Here is a 21,524-nt window from a genome sequence, read left to right as displayed (position 1 = left end):
TGAAATTGCTTCCTTCAGTGCAGGGTTAGCAAAGGGAGAGTATAAAGAAATGAGGCCAGGAAGACTGATCTCAAAGTGCTCTACAGAAGGCTTTGGGGTGGGTGGGGAGCCTGGGGGTTAGCAGACTAGACTGATTAACTGGGTGGCTGATTTCCAGCCTTGTTGCTAAAAAGATTTTAGAGAAACACAAAGGACCCAAAGCAGCAAGATAAAATTAAGTTAAAAGAAGTGAAGAAATAAGGCAAAGAGAAGATAAAAATAGGAGTGAAAGATGAATCCAGAAGTGAGGCTATTGCATAAAATGCATAATGTAATTTCCTGTGCATTTGCTGGAGATGGACCACACATTTGGCTCTGCACAGCATGAACAGGGAAACAAAATCAGTCCTACGATCTGCAGCATCCATAAAGGGGAGAAAGGACGCGGAGAAGATTCCCCTGTTAGGGCAGAGCTGGATTGAGAGCGTTTCTGTCTCTTGAAGTGAAAGAATCCCTGATAAAGACCTGGATTTGGCCACAGGAAGGGCAGGGGAAGGAGTCTAGTATCCCACTGTTATGATAGCATTTTCCAGGTTGCTTAGTGGCGGGAATGGGTTGAGGGGTGAAACAGGAGCTGTGGCAGCACCTCAGAGACCGCAGGTGGCCTACAGAGTCAGTGAACCCAAGCAGAGGAGCCACCAGACAATTAACAAGCCGCCTAGTTCTTCAAGCTGGAGACAGACAGCTGGCCAGGGCTGCAGGAGAATCTCAGTGCCCCTGGAGAGGTCATTCCCGGCAGGGCCCAGCAGGGGCTAGGCCAGCTTGCAGCCCCATGTGGGAGCCTTCCGGGCTCTGCTCTCAGAAACTGCCCCATTCTGGAGGGCCCAGAGCCAAGGGGCCGCCTGCTCTGCAGTACTCATTCCTGGGTAGTTAGTTGTTCATGGAGACACGTTGCATGAGAGGAGGCTTTGCCAAGGGCTGGAGCCAGGGAAAATGGGGGCCCCACCCAGAAGCTAAGGCAAACAAATCAGGAGCAATTTAGGACTTGCACCTGCAAAATACGAACTGTTAAAGTGTTTTGTGATCAGAAAAACATGATTTTGCTGCCTGCCTTTAATTCCATCTTGGAAGTTCTCTGAATGGAATGCTGAGATTTAATGTAGAAGACAAAGAGGAAGGAATAATTATTATCTTCTGTCTACTGTTTTCCTACTTTCTATGTTGCATACACAGACACACACATACACACACACACATACGTGCATACACACACACACACAGAGTCCTTGGTTGTTTTAAGTGGTAATAGTGTCCTCTGGAAGCAGCCTAGGGTGGAAGGGTTCATAGAAAGCACCCCTGAGAAAATCCCCACTGCTGCGTTTGAGGGTCCCTGGGGAAGTCGATTGCGCGTCTTCCCAAGGAGCTGTGACTTCTTATTCTTCCCCTGTGTCGGCAGCTTCCCCTCAGCCATTGCCAAAAGCACTTAGCCCCTGACAGCGCTTGCCGGGGTTTCACACTATCTGAGTCATCCTTTACAAGCCTGCATGCACTCAGTGATCCTCAAAGCCCTGGTTAAGTTTGAGCCTGGGGATTCTGGAAGCATAATGCAGGTTTCAGGGCATGACGCTCCCTGCTCTGTGGTGGGCCAGGAGCCAGGAGGAAGCCAGAAGAGGCTGGGTTCTGGAATTCTCCTTCTTGTCATTGGAAGCTTGCAGTGCTGTGCTGGGGCCATTTAACATATTCGTGCTGCAGGTGGTGGGATTTTTATTCCAGATCTTCAGCCACACACTGGGAAGGACCTGGTTGTGCTCAGCGAGCCATCGTTGGTCAAAAGAAGGTAACAGGATCCTATATGTTTTTTAATATTTTTGCACAATATTTATGTCTTCAGCTGAATAAATTCTTAGCAAAAGCAAAAGCTGAAGATTTGGGGCAAGAGTTCATTTCCATTTAGCAAGTGTGATTTAGGACCTGGTATATCGTCATAGCCCTGATTATTCTCAGGCCAAAGGAGATTAGGTCGTCCAGCCTATCTCCAGTTTCCTGGAGCAGGATGGAGAAGTGAGAACAGAGAGATAAACAGGGATGAAGGAGGGATGTCTGGATGGCTCTCCCCTGCCATCACACAGAGATCTCTAACTCAACAAACGCAAAGTGCATTTACTGTCTTTATCCCCCAAATTGCTTCTTCTTTATGACCCCTTCTCCCAGTCCCCAAGCCCATAATCCAGTCACCTGGTCACCTGCAATTACTGCACCTAGCAAGTGTCCTGGCCTCCGCCTGCCTCCCCTTTCCCAACCTTCCCCTCACTCTCAGCCACAGTCATCTTTAGCTGGGATCTTAGAGAAAGCCATAGTCATCTTTGACTGTGATCCATCCAGTGTTCTCTTCTCACCCCAAAGCCTGAACAGGTCCTCACAGGCTACAGAAGGAGAGCTGGCACTGCTCACTCCCAGACCTGTCTCTGCCTCTCAACCTGGGACCCTCAAAGCCTCAAGTTTAGTGGGTTACCTCCAGTTTCTCACTCTCTCTCACCTCTGAATCTTTGCACACACAGTTCCTTCTGCCTGAATCACCTTCCTCTTTCTTACTGGGCTAATTCAAGTTCACTCTCCAGGTCTCAACTTAAATATCTACTAATTCTCCCACTTCTACTCTGGCTGCATATTGGAAGTGCAAGCTTTCTTGGAAGTCATTTCTGAGCTCTGTGAGGGCAGGGGCCATGTTTATACCTTTCTGGTGGATTTCTAGAATTTAGTACAGAACCAAGGACACAAGAGGTACTTTATAAATATTTCCTGAATGAATGAGGGAGTAGATTAAACATCGTGTCGTTAAGTCTAAGCCAATCATGGTAACATCAAGATGTTGGGAAAAGAGCGTGAGCCCTGGAATCAGACCAAATTTTACTTGAATCCTGGGTCCAGCAGTGGCAAAGTGTGTTAGAATTCTCCATAGAAACAGAACCAATAGGAGAGATAGACAGATAGCAGATAGATAGATGGATAGATACATAGACGGAAGATAGGTAGAAAAAAGGAAATAGGATGTATACAGAGATCTGTACATCTATCTATTGGTGATGTATAGCTAGATAGATAGATCAATTGATTGAGAGAGGCTGCGATTGAGATTTATTTCAAGGAATTGGCTCACACATAATTGAGGGCTGGTAATTCCAAAATCCACAGGCCAAGTCCAGCAGGCTGGAGACCTAGAGAAGGGCTGGGGTTGCAGCTGGAGGCCGAAAGCGATCTGCCACAGAATCCCTTCTTCCTCTGGGACTTCTGTCTTTTGTTCTATTTAAGCTTTCCACTGATTGGATGGGGGCCAAACACATTATGGAGGGACATCTGCGTTACTCGAAATCTATTCATTTAAGTGTTACTTGCATCTCTAAAGTATCTTCTCAGAAATGCCTAGACTAGTGTTTGACCAAATCTGGGTACCGTGGCCTAGCCAACCTGACACATAGAATTAACCCTCACATGAGGTGATCTAGGTGAGTTATTTAAGGTCTCCTAGCCTCTGTTCACTTCACATTGATGGGATAACGTGACGCCTGTCTCACAGAGCTGTGACAAGGATTAAAGCAGACAGCGTGTCTGATAAACAGCTGTGACATTGCTGGCTTATGGTAGAGTCTCACTTTCTTACCTTGCTCTTATTCCAGCCATGCTCCTCCCCAAAAGGAGGGCCACGTGGTAGCAGAGCTTGGCAGTGCAGGATATTTCTGCTCCTTCTACACCTTTCTTAGTGGAGGGGACACTCCTGAAGGAGAAGGACCCTCTTTTCCCTGTTCCTAGAGGCTGGCTACGTGCAGCCCATTCATTCTATTTCCATACTCATGGAAAAGAGGGCTCGAGGAATGAAAATCTGCTGAGGTCAAAGCCACATGTGGACTCCTGAATAGAAGTAGAGGTAAAATGCAGACTGGAATTGAAGTCTGTGTTCCTTGTAGATTTTATATCCTGTGCACCCTGCCCAGCCTCTGGGTTCCATAGGAGCTCTGGAATCACAGAAAGTCAGCAAACAAGATGCTATTTCTACCAAGGATCCACTGAGCTCCTTCTCCCTGTCCACAGACATTGCAAGTGGATGTGCATACAGGCCTCCCTGTTTGGCTTTTCTTCTAATTTCCTTGAAATAGTTAGAGATGATTTTGTGTGATTAACAAAGTTTATTTCTTTGGTAAAGGCAAGACCCATAGACCTCCTTCTATTTTAAGCAAAATTAGCTTTCTTTTTTTGTAAAAAAGAAAGATAAAATATTGCCTATCATGTGTGTGGCCTGAACACAACCTTCAAAACATCTTAAAGGTTATCCATCAGGATTCTTAAAAGGAAATATATTGTTCTTAATTATTCTTATCTTATTATATAATATGCTGTGGATTTATTTTTTAGCCTATAATCTTATGCCAAAAGAGGCCATTTAGGCTTATTTTATTTGTAGAGTGAAACAGAAACAAAATATACGGGACTATGTTTGCTATTTTAAATTCTACTCTCTATTACTTTTCCTTTCAACTTGGAAAGGAATTTTGTGCTACGGATCGACGTTTGGCCCAGGGTCAGCGGCGCTCCCTGCAGGCTGGTGGGGAAGGCCTGAGAGAATTCTGGGCCAGCAGGCGTCCATATATTTCTTCCATAATCCTGTGCGCGCAGGGCGAAGTATCAGGCAAAGGTATAAATAAAATGTTCCTACTCCACATATGGTATTTTGGGTTTACAAATCCTTCATAAACTTTTTCCATTCCTATCAGCAGTTTTATTCATTATGGGACATCCAGCAACTCTCCTTTCGGGATTATTTGAGAAGCAGCAAAGGCTTACTGTGAAAGGAGCACGTTTGCTGTAAGATTTGTGCAAAGATTGAGTGCCTGGCGGGGAGTAATCCCTAGACTGCGGATCTCACATGTTTGGTGGGGTTTCCCCTACTGCTGGCTTTCATGTTCTCAGGGCATCATTGCTGTGGTGGTGCAGCCCTAATGCTGGGAAAGTGCCTGCTTTCTCTTTTCCCCCAGGGCCCCAGGGTCATGCCTATGGGCTGGCTGACATGTTTTCTCCTTTCTCTTTCCTGTCTGTATTCACCTTGTGTTTTTACTGATTTGGGGGTTCAGAGTGGGAAATCAGGCCAAAAATATATACATTCGAGATTTTAAAACTGAGTTTTACCGAGTATTCCCCTTGCAATTTGAAATTATGGTCCTCTTTCCGTCTCTGTGTAAGTCTGGGTTTTGACCAGTTTATGGAAAAAGTATATATTGGATCAAAAGGAGGCAATAGTTGGGTGTGACCCGGGAGCCGAAGTATCTAGACACATCTTAATGGGTGGCCTCATTCGTAAGAACAAAGAGAAAGATCCCTTGCTGACTGAGTAAAGGAGAAACAGATATCCTCCGCGGCTGAGGCTGGCAGGGGATGCTAGAGCGAGCCAGCCAGTATGAGTTCACAGCCCAGGTCACACACCCTCCCCTCTGCTTGGCAGCAAGCACTATGCCTGGCACAAGTTATTGAGTGTTGTTCAATGTTTTGGATAAATTAAGAGGGGCAAGTGCCAGACTAGATGGTGCCACATTTTTTACTCTGTCCTCTTCCGAACTGTAATCATCCTGGTTCCACCTGCTAATTACCATTCGAATGTATCCCTTCCACTACAATGGCACTGCCTCGCCTCTGACCATTGGCTTCTACAGCCACTTACTGTTACTCCAGATTGGGATCCTAAGCTGCAGTCAGACCACCAGATAGATCTGTGGATCCTCAGAGAAAGATCTACCTGTTAGCTAATAAACTAATAAACTTCAGCTCAGGGCGTCACTTGTACGGTCCCTTCTAAGAGCTGGGGGGAGGCCTTGCAATGTGTTCACATGGTCACATATTTTTGTAAAATATATTAAAAGTGAGCTATATTTAGCCATAATTGGTTAAGACTGCTTCCCCTTTCTGTTTCAACTTCCCCTCCTTGCATCTACTGTTGGGGTGTCAGTGTCGTCACCAGCACTTTGGGGCCCCAGCTAAAGGGAAGCTGAGTTGCGAATATATTTAGTTTGGGTTCAGTAGGGGATATTTTTGTGGTTGGTAGTTGTTTCTGAATGCAGTTAAGTTATTACTAGTCATCTTGGTGTAGGAACGGCTTCTAGGAATACTCCTACGGCCCCCTGCACTGACGCACCCTGCCTCGTGACAGGAAGTGGAGGGTCAAACGTCATCTGGTGATATGAATTTGTCCTGCAGCATCTGATACCAGACGTTTACGCAGAATCAAGGAGAAGCAAAGTTTGAAATGTACAAAACAGGAAGCTGGTCTCTGGAAAATTCTTCCAAAGTCAGATATGTAAAATTGTAAGCAGAGGACTTTGTTTTCAATGACAGCTAGTCAAAACAGAAGTTGTCTCCTTTCAGGAATATAGCATGCCATGCTGTGTATACAATTATACAGGCCTCATACATTTTTCTTTCCTCCTTGATGAGAGTTCTGCAAAAGAGATTTATTGGAATTCTCATGTTTTAACCTATGGTTGTGGTATTTATCATCATTCTAAAGTTTCTATTTTTTTTTTGAGTTTTATCTTCTCATTCTAAATAAGTGTTCAGTTTTATACCTAATTATATATTCTTGGTTTTGAATTGTTTTGCTTAAAAAAGCCTCCTCAAATTCTATAATATCAGATTCCAGAAGATCTGTGTAAGACACTGACTGTCCCTGGGGTTGTAGTCAGCCTGGTCTTCTTTTTTTTGTTGATTTTAATTGAGATGGAGTTTCACTCTTGTTACCCAGGCTAGAGTGCAGTGGCTCCATCTCGGGTCACTGCAACCTCTGCCTCCTGGGTTCAAGTGATTCTCCTGCCTCAGTTTTCCGGGTAGCTGGGATTACAGGCATCCACCATCACACCTGCTAATTTTAGAGGCAGGGTTTCACCATGTTGGCCAGGCTGGTCTCAAACTCCTGACTTCAGGTGATCCACCTGCCTTGGCCTTCCAAAGTGCTGGGATTACAGTTGTGAACCACCACGCCCGGCCAGGCTGGTCTTCTTAAAGCAGAAGGCTAGTAGGTGACAGCTTCCTAATTGGAATTCTTTGATGACCTTCACCCTTCATAAACTGACATTCATTGCCCTCCTCCTCCCTCTACCTTTACCATGCTATAGACCAGCCATGTGCACACTGACAGCTCCTGGGACACACAGATTCATTGTTTGCCCATCACCTCCTTTGACCATGTGGTTCCCTGTAATCCCAATGACTACTTCAGTATTTGTTCAATAATCTTCTGTTTGTCTTTCAAAATACAGCAAAGGCAGAAAATAATGCAGGTGAGGTGAAAACCTGCCAGCACTGGAGCTGGCATAGGGTGGCCTGCAGGGCCATGAGTGTTCACAGCTGGCCTCCTTGAGCCAGCCTTTGTAGGCTTATAGAGCCTGGAGCTCAACCATCAGTGGGAAATCTGGCATATACCCCTGGTGCCTGGCCCCTTACTTGACACAGAGTGAGCGCCAAATCTGTGTCGTGAAAGGCGTCCATGAGACATCCCACTGTGGGTCCACCACCTAAAGCTCTGCAGTAGGAAGGATGTTGGTCTGGACTCTGTCCAGGACTCTGAACTTTGCTTTTCCCTTCCCCCTGACCTTCTGGTTTCTCCCCAGTCTATGTCACACGGCGCTCTGCAGTGGCTGTCTGGTCTGGGTATGGACTATCTCCAGCTACCTCCATCCTCATGCCTGCAATTCCTGACATTCCTGCTTTGCCCCATCTTTCAAGGCCAGAGTTCTGGGAATACCCTGGAAAGAGCCATTTGTTTCTGCTTCATTCTTCGTTTATCAAAGTTGTCTCATTATCTTTCTCATGCTTAATTAGTGTCTGCCAAAGGAAAGGTGTCTGTAAATAGACTTCATCTTATATTTGTGACTGAAGGGTCCAAATCACATGTGGCAAAACAGAGAAGTAACTGGAGTTCTGGATATTCTTTGATTACATATCTGGTAGTATTGGCAGGGACATTTATGACAGTAAAGAAAAGGTCAGTTATTGTTGACAATATTTACTGAAGGCCATTTCAAGCAAGCACTTTTTCATTATTTAATACGTGCTTTATTAAATCACAGGACTGTTATACTAAATTAAGTTAGAGTTGTATTAAAATTTATAGATGATTTCCCCCTCTTTATTTCCCTTCCCGTCATCTTCTCTGTGTGAGTGTATCATACAATCTTTCATTTCAGTTTAGGGATTTACATGTAAGGAAGATTGTGCCAAGTTACAGTCCTCCCTTGCCTCCCTTAGAATGCACATTATGTATCAAGAAAAGATATAAGGAGACTCTGGGAAACATCCAGGCCAAAGAAAGCAAACGTTAAATCTATCATTCTCGAAGCATGCCCTTGGCCAACTTCACAGAACTCTCCTGTGATTAGCTTTTTGGGGAATCATGAAAACGGTTTCCTTCGCATCCCCAAAGTTATGAACTTTATTTCTTCTTCCACGTATCCAACTGGCCAGTGTGAAGGTCCCCCAGTTTCTCTGGCTGGAGAGGGATGCAAATGCGGTTCCACTCCTAACTCCCAGGAGCTGCAGAGATAAATCAGCTCTTCACGTTTGCCATCTCTAAGGTTCCTTCACTTGGGTGAGCAAGGGGAGGGGTCCTCAGGACAGCACATGTATGTACCTGTTCTCAAAGCAGAAGCTCACCATTGTCCTGTTGGCTTGACCACAAGGAGTGACTCAGGCAGGACAGCCCATCTCTCAGCCTCTCCTCTCCAGGCCCAGAGCTTTAAAGATGAGATCAGCTTGAAAGGTCGTTTATCTGAAGTGCACTGTACTCAGTGGGGGCTGAGAAGTCCTCGAGGATTCCAGAACTTCCTTTAAATGCCTACCAGATGAAGGGGGCTTTGGTGCCACTCGAAGACTGGCATCAGATAGATGATAATTTCCCAGATATAATTTCATCCAGCTGGACTTGATACCAAATGCCAAATACCAGAGAATCATAATAGACCAGTCTTCATGAGTGAGACACTTTCAAGGACATTGACTGTTATTGTAACAAAACTACAGTCCAATTCCCAGCTCCACAAAATTCTGATCTTGCTTTCATCTTTTGCAAATAATAAGGGTTACAGTAGGATCAAGAGTGCGGGCTGGGAGTACAAGATAAATGACAACTCACCACGCCTTCTTGATAATACCAAAAGGAGACTATTTATTTTATGCAAAAATAGTTATAATTCTTATGTGTGCTCAGATCTATTTTACTCCAAAAGATAAGTAGCCTTTTTTTCTCCTTTCTGGCAGATAATTAATAGTTTCTTATCTACATTTCCCTTGTCCAAACTAAGCTGTTAGGCAGGGTAGAAGAAAAACATGGGCATGTTCAATATGTTAATTATAAGGTTATGACATTATAAAATGTAACCTAAATACAGTGGCCTTAAAGATTCTGAAATCTGTGCCAAAAACGAATCACATAAGGACAGAGTCACCACAAAATGTTTGAGAAATGACCAATTACATTTGTTTCTTATTTATCCATCATTTCTTTGAGTAGAGCTTATGTTACTTTGTAACTTTTACTTTTCCACTATTTCAGTTGAATATTTCAAGTGTGAAGTGAAAGGGATTGGGGACACAGCTGTGACATGATATTGTGAGGCTAAGATGTGTGCAGTGTTTTAAAAAGAAAAAAAAAACACTTTGGGAGGCTGAGGTGGGCGGATCATGAGTTCAAGAGATCGAGACCATCTTGGTTAACACGGAGAAACCTCGTCTCTACTAAAAATACAAATAATTAGCCGAGTGTGGTGGCAGGCACCTGTGGTCCCAGCAACTCAGGAGGCTGAGGCAGGAGAATGGCGTGAACTCAGGAGGTGGAGCTTGCTGTGAGCTGAGATCACGCCATTGCACTCCAGCCTGGGCGACAGAGTGAGACTCCGTCTCAAAAAAAAAAAAAAAAAAAAAAAAAAAAAAGGAAAAAAATATATTAGGCAAACAAAGGTGGTTCTTAGCCTATGGTTCTGCTAGGTCCCCAAACACCTGCATGGCTTATTTAGTCAATATCCTGGACTCGAGGGACTGAGAGACTATAACAAGCTTACAAGGATGTTGCTAAAGAGATGGAGGCAGGCTGGCTTTAGCTGGAGAATTTCCTACTAATGTAGTTGTGTGGGAAAGAAAGTCCTGACAAAGAGGCAAACGGAAATTTTTCATATTTCCAAATTTTGCGGTAACCTAGCTTGGACTTTAAGCCACATCCTCCTGGAGTTGGACTGGATTCCTCCTGTTTTTCTTTCTCTGTAGCTAACCCCTTGGTGTCAACGTCTCCCAAGAAATCTGATGGTTTCATCTGCCCAGCAAACCTCATTGCTTCCAACAAATGGCTTTATTTAACTTTGGGGAGAAGATTGAAGACAAAGCATTTTTCATAGTTTATATCTGATGTTCATGTTTTATATTCTCTCGTTCAGATTGTATTCTTCTGCCTGCTTTCCAGGGGAGAAGTTTGCGTGTAATTCATTGCCCCATTCAAATCTCCTCTCATACTCAGTCACCGCACTTAAGCACATCTGGATGCCCAGCCCCACCTCTAGGTGCCAGTGTCCTTTTCAAAGAACAAGCTAACCCTTTCTCATGCCTGGCAGGTGGTGGTGGGAGGAGCTAGGGTAGGGGTGAGGGAAGAAGGGGCTTCTAGTCTCCAAATTCTTCCACAAAGTCAACTGCCTGTGTTCCATGTCTGTCTTTCTCCTCCGATACCCGCTCCAATGCATTTCCCTGCCCTACCTCACCCGCTCCGCCTCTTTTGTCCCTAGTCCTCCTTTTCATATGGCAGCTGCATTCCAGAATCTCCACCACATACCCAGGCCTCACCTGCATCTGCCACTCAACATTGGACTTCCACAGAGCACCCTTCTAGCTGACCTGGCTACACTTTGGGCGTGGCACATACTAGATATGATTATTCCAAGTGGCTGGCTTTTGCCAAGCCCCAAATTGTATTTTGCCAATCATTCTTTTTTTTCCTTTAATTTTCAATCCCTTATGTATTTCAATAGGAAATGTAATCCATCTGTTTCTAGTTCATTTGCAATTACAATAACTCATTAGAACCTTGTGTTGTAAGACTCATTTAATGTTCAAGAAGCCTTCTGAACTTTTTCACAGGACTTTATAAACACTCTTCCTAGAGGTAATTTTTGGCCAGCTTTGAAGCAACTTCAACATGACACTGTGATTTCAGTTCAAGAAGTAGATTAGCTAAAAGGTGTTTTCTCATCCCTATTAAGTTATTGTTCAGACTATATGTTGGTCATTGCATTCCCACAGGAGGATATTTAATTAAGAAAATTACTTGTGCCTGGAGGGCAAAGCCTCACACAGTGCCCTTCATTACAGGGTGAGGGGGGTGTCCAAAGCCTTTGCAGTAATTTCTCAATAGTTATGAACAGAAAGTACTCAAGATCCAACCATTGGCTGGGCGCGGTGCCTCATGCATGTAATCCCAGCACTTTGGGAGGCCGAGGGGGGTGGATCACTTGAGGTCAGGAGTCCGAGACCAGCCTGACCAACATGGCGAAACCTTGTCTCTACCAAAAATAAAAAAATTATCCGGGTGTGGTTGTGTATGCCCATCATCTTAGCTACTTGGAAGGCTGAAGCAGGAGAATGGCTTGAACCCAGGGGGCAGAGGTTGCAATGAGCCGAGATGGTGCCACTGCACTCCATCCTGGGCGACAGAGCAAGACTATGTCTAAAGTGTGTGTATATATATTTTATATATATATATATATCTCAGTTTTATATATATATATATATATCTCAGTTCCAGTTCCTTCTGGGAAATGTTTGGATACATGCATACACACCAGTGAAGATATCAAATGGAATCGAATGGTGGCAAAAGTGGAGAATGTGCACAGAAGTAGGTCTTTGGGGACGGAAGTCACTGTATAAGTGGAGCTACCTGTGGAAATGATGTGTAGACAATTGAAACGGGGACTAGAGTTTCCATTCCGGGAAAGTGAGATAAATGAGGAAAATAGTTTTAATTGCCCTTGCTTTGCCAGGTAAGGGAAACTACACACAAAGTGAAGTAAACAGTGGATGTCGAGATATTCAGACTATCTCCAGGGCTGTGGGCAAGGCATGCACTGCAGGAGGGAGAGCTGGGGCAGCTTATGTTCTTCTGTGTGCTCTCTGGGGAAGTCAGTCTCTAGTGCTGCTGATTGGCAGCACAAGGCCTCCCAGACAAACAATACTAAATGCTCAGTCTTTGCAGAATCTGAGTGAAAACTTGGTCTCGGACATGTCTGCCCTGACAGGTCTGATAGGCAGCTCATGTGTTTCAGTACTAGGTCCATGCTCACTGGTTATCACTCGAGTCATGTCAGTGGCTAATTATTCTGTAGCCTTCTCTTTTGATTTACAGTTTGTAATCCCATCCCATGCACAAGCTAGTGAGAGCATAGTTGGGGCTCCCAAGGAGTCACAAGCAGGTGGTGCTTTTGATGGATTCCAATATAAAACATATGTCCTCCACCAGAACAGTGTTATACAAAGTACAGGGCAGACTCACACCAGGAGAGATAATGAGAGAAAAACAGAGTCATAGAGAGGGGAGATCCAATTTTGTCTGTTAGGAGTCCAGCTACAAGCCACACTCAGACTTCCTCCATCCCTAATTCAACAAGTGTTGAGTTTTGCATCTTGTATGGAGTCAGACATGAGCCTTCTCTTCAGGGAATGAAGGCTGCTTGATGTGATCAACATGATAAAGAAAGGAGATGTTTGGAGAGTCGGGGGCTCCCTCCCAAAGGAACCAGTGGTCAGCACAGCTCCTGTCCTTGTCACTGGAATCCCTCCTTCCTCAACACACTTCCAAATCCTACATGCCACTCCAAGTCCAGCTCAAGTCCCATTTTTCAATGAAGCCATCCCAGTCCCTTGTCTGGGTGGTGCCCTGTTCATCTCTGTGCCTTGTTTGCTCACAATCCCTGAAGCTTTACTGATGTTCCCTTGCACTCATATTCTCCTTTTTTTTAGATGTGTGACTGGTCTCCTCCAAGTACATGGTTATATTCTCCATGACTAGGATTGCATCTGCGAAGCTTGGTTTCTCCACAATGCCAGGTATAAAACCTGCATTAACTGACTTTTCAACAGGGCTCTGAGCCTCCTTGAGCCTCCCGAACCCTCATGTCACTCCATGTGGCCACACTGGATAGTACTTGGGTGAATTTTTATCTGAGTAAGAAAATGAACTGCTGGGCTCTGGAGGCAGCAAAAAGGGGTAGGTCACGGATACAATAGAAATGAGATCTTGAGGGGCATTCTTGAATTCTTGATGCGGGTAGGGGGTTGTTTGTGATGGTGGCTTCAGGGAAGGATGCTTATCTGTGTGCCTTGTGCATTCGGAGAACTATAAGTCTGTGGCAGAACAAATCAAGCTGATCTTTTGGCTTTAGGTTCATTTGTCCAGACAATATGAGGCATCCTGGAATTGCCATCTTCCCTCCTGGGAGCTTTCTTTTCTCCCATCTGCTACATCTTACCCAGATGAGGCTGCAGATCAGCAACATGGTTGGTCTTAGACCACATCCTCCCTGCCCTCTTTCTCTCTCTTGTACAGACAAGAACCCAGGGTGTCCCAATGAGAGATGCTATGATTGGATATCATCACCATAATTTAAATTAAGCTCTACATAAAGTATACATTTTTATGAAATGAGATCAGTCCATTCTCACGTCTAGGATCACTTTAGATCAGTGACCCCTATGATCTGTATACAATGTCACTGCATTTGAAATTTATTATTTTATGTAATTTTTATTGTACTTGCAACTCCACAGACTTTCAACATCAGGATTGTCCTGCCCAGCAATGTGTACCAAGAGAGGGTACACTGTGAAAAGGAAGGGAGCGCAGAGAAGTCACGTAGGAAAGTGCAAATAGCTGACTGTATGATTAACTGCTTTGAGTGCCACTGAGAGGTCGAATAAAATGGTCAAGAAAATAAATGTTGGATTTGGAGTATGGATGTAGTAGTCGGTTTGGACAAGGGCAGGATCAGAGATGTCTCTGGGGAGAGAACTAGATTGGAATTCTTTGAAGTGTGAATTGGGGGAAAGAAAGTAGACATGTGCAGACATCTTTCATGAACAGTTGGCTCTGAAAGATACATGGGCTAGTAGGGTTTTTTGCCTTGCTTTGCACCCTTTTCTCCTAACCCAACTCTCCCATGATGTTGCCAGACTTACTGACTTTCTTCTCCTCTCACCCAGGTCCTGATCCATTTCTCTCCAGTATCTGACCATTCCTAATGCTGAGGATTTTTGTACTTCAGATCACATCAGTCTCTGAGCTTCTCTATGTGTTCTCTTCCAAACATGATCACTGTGCTTCATCCTGGCATTACACTCATCAGAGTGATCTGCTAAGCCAAAAAAGGCCCCATCCTTAAAAATAGGAAAATTCAGAGGAAGCTTCAAAATTAACTATTTTTTTTCCTTTAAAATATTTCCAATCAAATGCAAACACTTTGTCAGGTCTATGCCTCTATTTTTCTCCATAAGCAAGAGAAAAGAGCAGAGAATTTGATTCTCCTTCTATCTAGCAGATGCCCAAGGGCTATATGTTTGTGTTTGTGAAGGAGAGATAAAAAGGGAGAGAGAGAGAGAGGAGGGAGAGGAGAAGAATGCAAATGCACAGGCTAGAAAGAGGGAAGAGAGAATCAGGCAAAGACACCTCCTCGTTACTCTGGGCTCTGTCTGCATTTTCAACAGGCTTATGTGGAAACATCTTGCATCTTCAAATTCCATTCTAGGCTTGAAAGATACTGGGCAGGATATAACAGCTATTGTGTGTGTGTGTGTGTGTGTGTGTGTGTGTTTTACGTGTTTGTTGTAATAGATTTTCCATGAATCTTAGGGTTTTCTGGATGTACAATCATAAATAATGGGATTTGTTTCTTCTTCCTTCCCAGAGTAATTATTGAACTTCCATTGATTGTATAATTTGCATAGCTAGGACTTCAGAACAGTGTTAAATAAAATAAAAAAGAATGGACATCTTTCTCTTGTTTCTGAATTCTCATATTTTAGCATGAATTATGACACTGGCTATTTAGTATCCATATTCTTTCTCATATTATAGAAACATTCACTTATTCTTAGTAGAGCTTTTGTTGTTGTTTTTTCAACATGGAGAATGTGTGTTGCTTTTTCAGGACCTATTATAATGCTAATATACTTTTTGTCTTTGAACCTACTGTTATCAATTATTAATGGAATTTCTAACTCTAAATCATTCTTGCATCCTCACAATAAATTTAACTTGCACACAAATATTTGCTTGTTGCTTGTTTGACTAATTGGGTTTTGTTTAAGAACTTTAAAGCTTATGTAAGACATTTATTGTTCATGTTTACAAAGGACTGTTTATGTTTGCTTTCCTCTATTATATTGTCAAATTTTGATGTAACAGCTACACTAAAATGAAGTAGATTGCTTCTCATAATTTTCTAAGTACTGGATTACATTAGCTAGGTTAACACTACCTAGTTGCTATAAAAAACAACCCCCAAATCTCGAAGGTTTAACCCAATATGTTTTTTTTAAAATTATGACACAGTTATATGTGGGTTAGGGGTAGTGTTATGCTAGGGCTGGTTCATCTTGGATCGTGATGAACTGATGATGTACATCCACACCAAACTGTGTTCAGTGACATCACCTTGGTTGCCTAAAAGCAGCCATGGTGGAGGGATGCATTACAGAAATTTACAAATGTTACCAGTTAGAGCCTCCCCCGACACCTCAAATGGGTCACTAAACATTTACCAGCACAACGCCACCTGGGTGGCTCTTCTGCACATCTCTGCCCCAGGTGGACTCAGGGACCCCGGCTCATTCCATTACGTGGCTCTGCCCTCTCAGGGTCCTTCACTGTGAGCTGTGAAGAAGAAAAGAGAGAGTATGAAAGGTTCTACAGGACCTTTTGTAGGTCAGGCATGAAAGTAGCATTCTTCATCTATTGGCCAGAACTTGTCACATGGGCTCCCTTAGATGCAAGAAACATGAAAAATGCCACCCTTCTTTGTATACATCTCTTTAGGACATTTTAATTCTGTCCCACTGCTCTATGTTGGCACCAGAACTAAATTTTGTCATTATGATGCTTCATATTTTGCAGATCAGTTTCTCCCTTCTTTATTCCCCCTCCAATATTTTATTTGCTATCTTTGCCTATTTCTTCTTGCAGATTGATTTTAGAATTAATTTGCCAAATTCAAGAAAAATATTCAACTTACAGTTTATTTAAATTGCACTGAGTTTATAGATTTGGGGGATAAGATAGACTAGTTGATCTATATATTATCCCAATAAGTTAACTCTAATATTAAATAACTCCTTAATTCCTGTAATTAAATTTCTTAGATTGTGTTGTATTATTCTTTTAACATACTATTGAAATTGAACGGGTATAATGTGATTTAGACTTTTTACATGTAATTGACAAGTGCATTTGGCTTCTAGTCTCAGTCTCTCTCTCTCTTCGCCTGACCCCTTTTATTTCATTGTCAGATTTTACTATTAGTTAAGAAAATTAATTGAGAATTGACTCATCCTTTTCCATGCATTACAGAAATTCAAATGGCCTGAAAATTAAGTTCCTTTAAACCATCTGACACTGTTTTCCAACTTTTAAAATTTATTGCATAGTTTTTGGCTTGTTTCTTTTTCTTCTTTCTGAATCAATTCTTTTAGTAATCATAGTCTTAAAAATAATTTCTTCAACTGATATTTTCCAAATTATTAGCATAAAATTGATCACAGAATTATGCTACGGTAGAGGAGTGGGAAATTGACTAGGAAAGGACACTTTTAAATTTTAAAAAAAGTTTTTATTTTGATTGTGGTGGTGTTTATGTGTTGTATACATTTGTCAGAACTCATTGAAATTTATACTTGAAATCAATGCAGTTTATTGTAAACAAACTATCAATAAAGTTGATTTCTTTCAAAAAGCCTTTTTAATATTTGGTTATTTTCAATGTGTTAGTCACAAGTAAAATATAGTTGTGTGTTTTAGCCTTTTGTGGTCACAGTAAGAAGACTTTCTTCTTTCATTTGGTAAGAAACGGCTGTGACTCATTAGCTCTTCTCAAGCACCAACTATATAATGTATATATGCAATTGATATATAGTCAACTAGGGTGACCAACTATCCTGGTTTACCAGGGATGAAGGGATTTCCCAGGATGGAGGACTTTCATTGTTAAAACCAGGAAGGTCTTAGGCAAATGAGGAAAGTCCCAGACAAGTCAAGATGAGTTGGTTACCCTAGGTATATAGCTGAACACACTTAGCATTTCTTATAATATACAGTAAATGACATATTATATAGCAAGAGGAAGTAAAGAGACCTAGCATGAACATAGTCTCCACAGCAGATAGAATTTACCAATTAATTTTTAAATGGTATAAGAAAGTTTTGATAAATGATCTAATTCTGGTACTAGTTATAGACCTTGAGAACTAGGGTATCCACATTGCTAGTTTACCATGGTAGCTACCCATCATCTCTCAGTGTCCTGAGACTATGTTGGAATCTACAGAATCTTCCTGGCTCTGAGGTACTGTTATCAGAAACACCAAACACTTAACAAAAGTGCCAAGTCACTGGACCTATGGGGTTAGTTCATTTTGAAAACGGAACTGGACTTTCTACCAAGAACCAGAAAAATGTTGAAAACATAAAACAACAAAAATCTGTGGTGTGTTTGTAAAAACCAAGCCTCTGACCCTGATCTAAACCAGACTGTTCTCCTCCTGGCTTCCTCCCTTTTTCCTTTAATTAAGCTAACTGGAAAGGCAAGGCTTTCATCAGACCAAGACGACAATCTTCCTACCCTAATCTCTAGGACAAAACAGAGAATCTGGTCTGGAATTGAATTTGAAATATTAACGAAAAATGCCTACCAGCTTAATGTTGTCACTGTCCTGTGTTTATTTTTCTTTCTTTTATGTCTGATGTCAAGGAGAAAATAATGTCATCTGCTGGAAATTTCAGCTTGTTTGCATTTTGAGATAATTAAAATTAATGGTGGAGGGCCAAACTAGCACCAAACAATCCCTGTGATTCCCATGTGCGTAAAACATTCTGTAATGACTTTCACTTAATCTGTGAGCCTGGCAGGCTGCCCCAAACCACCTAGATCCAAACTAGATTCAAGCAGCAAAGTTTGCTTTTCAAAAAGAAAAATTTATATGCTGGAAGTTAGAAATTAGGGCATCGGTAAACTAGTTAGGCTCTGCAAATTGCTTTATCCATTTGGGGTTTTCCTCCATCTCTGTTTCTTCCTTTTCCAGCTTGGATGGCAGAACTTCTAATACACATGGCAATGATGTTGCACCTCACAGCTATTGGAAAGGCAAGTCTTCCATAGGAAAGGGCAGAAATGAATTTTCCTTAAGGATCTGTAAACCCAGGAAACTCAGCTCTGAGAGATCATCTGTGAGATTCATTCAGTGAGGAAACTCAGACACAATGGTCATTTGTTGTAGGGCAGGTAGTAGTTGACAGGATGTTTGACTTTTCAATAGACTGTTTTACCAACTGTGTAACAGTCAATGTGATTCATCTGTAAGAATCTCTTGCTTAATATCTTTTAGTAACCTCTCATCATCCACAGGGTAAACCCCAAACTCTAAACCCGTTGGCATGAAGCCCAAGGCTTTTTTTTAAACTGGGGCATTTTCCATTTTCTAGCTTCATTTTCCTACTGACCATCCCATATATAACAGGCCATAGCTATCAAATACCTTGTAGTTTTCTGAACACATGGCGCTGTTCTGGGTACAGAACAGCTAAATAGTCTCCCCACTGTTTGGGAAACTCCTAAATCACTTCATGAATGATCTAGCACTTTACATCTGGTAGATGCTCAGTATATTTGCTGAATAAATAAATTTTAGAGCTTAACTCAAAAACTGCTTTTTTTTTTTGACTCCCTACATGAAATAAGGACTCCATTTTCTATCTTTCCAAAAGTCCCTGTATGTGCTTTAGCATGTTGGTTCACAACCAGGTGAGATTTTGCCTCCCAGGAATATTTGACAATGTCTGGAGATGTTTTTGGTTGTCACACTGGGAGGGTGCTACTGGCATTTAGTGGGTAGTGGCCAGGGATGCTGCTAAACATCTTACAATGCACAGCATAGCCTTCACAAGAAAGAAATATCCAGCCCTACATATTAATAGTGCCAAGATTGAGAAACTCTGTTAACAGAACTCATCTTTTCAGAATAGTCATCTCGGGGGACATCTGTCTCCTTTGTTAGACAGCAAACACCTTGATGTCAGGGTCTACATCTTAATTATCTTTCCATTCCCACTGCTTAGCATAATGGCTGACATGTGGAAGATGCTCAGTGAGTGTTGAATTAAAGAAAAAAGTGATGATGCACCATACAAGTGCTACGTAAAGTGATAATTCTGTAAGAGATTATGAAACATAAAGATAGGGCTAGTTAACACATGTGACAACCTGAATTATAAACTCAAAGAATCTCCCAGTTTCAAGGAAATGGCATCTTTTCACTTTTTCCACTCCAAAGGGATTTCTTTACAATGGTTCCTCACTTTGCCAGCAGTGCCATGTTGAGAGGTACCTTCTGCCTTGGGAGAAGTAGCTTCTACATCACTGCACTTTTTTCAGCCTTAAAAATCACACTAAAGGCTGACATTCTATTTTCATGCCAACTCTCAAAAGCATGGTCTCATTGTAATTGGTGTCAGCTACAGCATTTCAGAATGGCCCATAAATAGTTCCTATTTGGGAGCTTTTGGAACTGCTATTTTGATACCTCCTTTATGTGTATTCGCTTGGATTCCAGCCATTTGTCAGGGAAACCATTTGAAAAGGCAATTTGAAAGCCCACCCACATGATCCCAGCACCTCTTTCTTTTTGCTGATGGTATTAGACTAAAATTGGTCTGATTTTGACTTTACCCACCCCTCTGACTAAGTGACTAGATTATGTTTAGAGTAAGAACTCAAAGAAAAATGATCTAACAGAGAAGTTTGTGTTTCACAGGATCCTCAGCAAGAACCTCCTCTTTTCATTGCAATTCTCTCATAAAATTGTATTTTGCTTGGAAACACTGCAAGCAAATTATGGTCAGAGCTGATGTTTGTCATAATGAAAATGTGAAGGGTATGATTTTCATTTAAGGGTTGTACTTTCAGAAGTGTCCAGGATATTTAGGCAGAACCACCCTGCCTTGCTGAACATTTGAGGTGGGATTATTCTTACCAACCAAATAAAAGCATACACAATTCTGTTTAGATTCCCATGAAAATTCTCACAGTGGTAAAATTTTTCCATCTTTTCCTGAGAGAATTTTGCCAAATAGTCTTCTTGAAATGTGAATTATTACATTGAAAATTACATATTTGACTTAATAACATAATTTACAAAGCTTAATGAATATGTTTCACAATAGCACTTTGCTTCATTAAAAAAATTAACAAACACACTTTGGGAAGTCGAGGCAGGCAGATCATGAGGTCAGGAGATCAAGACCATCCTGGCTAACATGGTGAAACTCTGTCTCTATTAAAAATACAAAAAACTAGTCAGATGTGGTGATGCACAACTGTAATCCCAGATACTCGGGAGGCTGAGGCAGGAGAATCGCTTGAACCCGGGAGGTGGAGGTTGCAGTGAGCCAAGATCATGCCACTGCACTCCAGCCTTAGTGACAGAGAGACACCATCTCAAAGACAAAAAACAAAACAGCAACAACAAAACATTAACAAACAATTTGCTGTGATTTGAATGTTTATCTCCTCTAAAACTTACATTGAGATTTAATTGATATGGGGTTTTTAAGAAGTGACTAGGTCATAAGGGCTTTTTCCTCATGAATGGATTAATGACATTATCAGAGAAGTGGGTTAGTTATTATAAAACTAAGTTTGTTATAAAAGTGAGTTTGGCCCTATTTCCTCTCTCTGTCTTGAGTGCTGGCTTCTGCCTTTCACCCTTCTGCCACGAAATGACCCTCACTAGGTGCTGGTGCCATGCTATTGGACTTTCCAGACTCCAGAACCATAAGAAATAAATTTCTTTATGAATTACTCAATGTGTGGTATTCTGTTATAGCAGCAAAATTAACTAAGGTATAAAATTGGTACCATTAAGTGGGGTTATTGTTATAACAAATACCTGAAAATGTGGAAGCAGGTTTGGAATTGGGTGATAGGTAGAGGCTAAAAGAGTCTGGAGGAGCTGGCTAGAAAAAGCTTGTATTGTTGTAAGTGGAAAGTTAAAGACAATTCTGGTGAGGGTCTGAAGAAGTGAATGCTAGGGGAAGTCAGAATTTTCTTAGAGATTACTTAAGGGTTGTGACCAAAATGTTGATAAAAATATGAATAGTAAAGGTGATTCTGAAGAAGTCTCAGGTGTAACTAAAGAAGAAGGTATTGGAAACTAGAGCCAAGACAATCTCTATTATAAAACAGCAAAGATATTGGATGAACAATATC

General features: G+C 42.0%; 2 long non-coding RNA genes across 2 annotated transcripts in view; one reads left to right on the top strand and one right to left on the bottom strand.

Annotated features, from left to right (window-relative positions):
- The window catches only part of LOC105494181 (uncharacterized), a 217,783-nt gene that overhangs the window by 13,124 nt on the left and 183,135 nt on the right, over positions 1–21,524 (bottom strand). Inside the window, exon 12 of the long non-coding RNA XR_011622333.1 lies at positions 15,811–15,922. This is a non-coding gene — a long non-coding RNA (uncharacterized lncRNA). The remainder of the gene's footprint in view (positions 1–15,810; positions 15,923–21,524) is intronic.
- On the top strand, positions 1,374–15,758 carry LOC105494180 (uncharacterized). The gene is made up of 3 exons (XR_011622334.1): positions 1,374–1,816; positions 13,015–13,101; positions 13,822–15,758. It is a non-coding gene; the product is annotated as an uncharacterized lncRNA (long non-coding RNA).

This window comes from Macaca nemestrina, chromosome 4, assembly GCF_043159975.1.
Source record: "Macaca nemestrina isolate mMacNem1 chromosome 4, mMacNem.hap1, whole genome shotgun sequence".
Taxonomy (NCBI): domain Eukaryota; kingdom Metazoa; phylum Chordata; class Mammalia; order Primates; family Cercopithecidae; genus Macaca; species Macaca nemestrina.
Note: the sequence above shows the minus strand (reverse complement) of the source record. Positions and strands in the feature narration are given on the sequence as shown.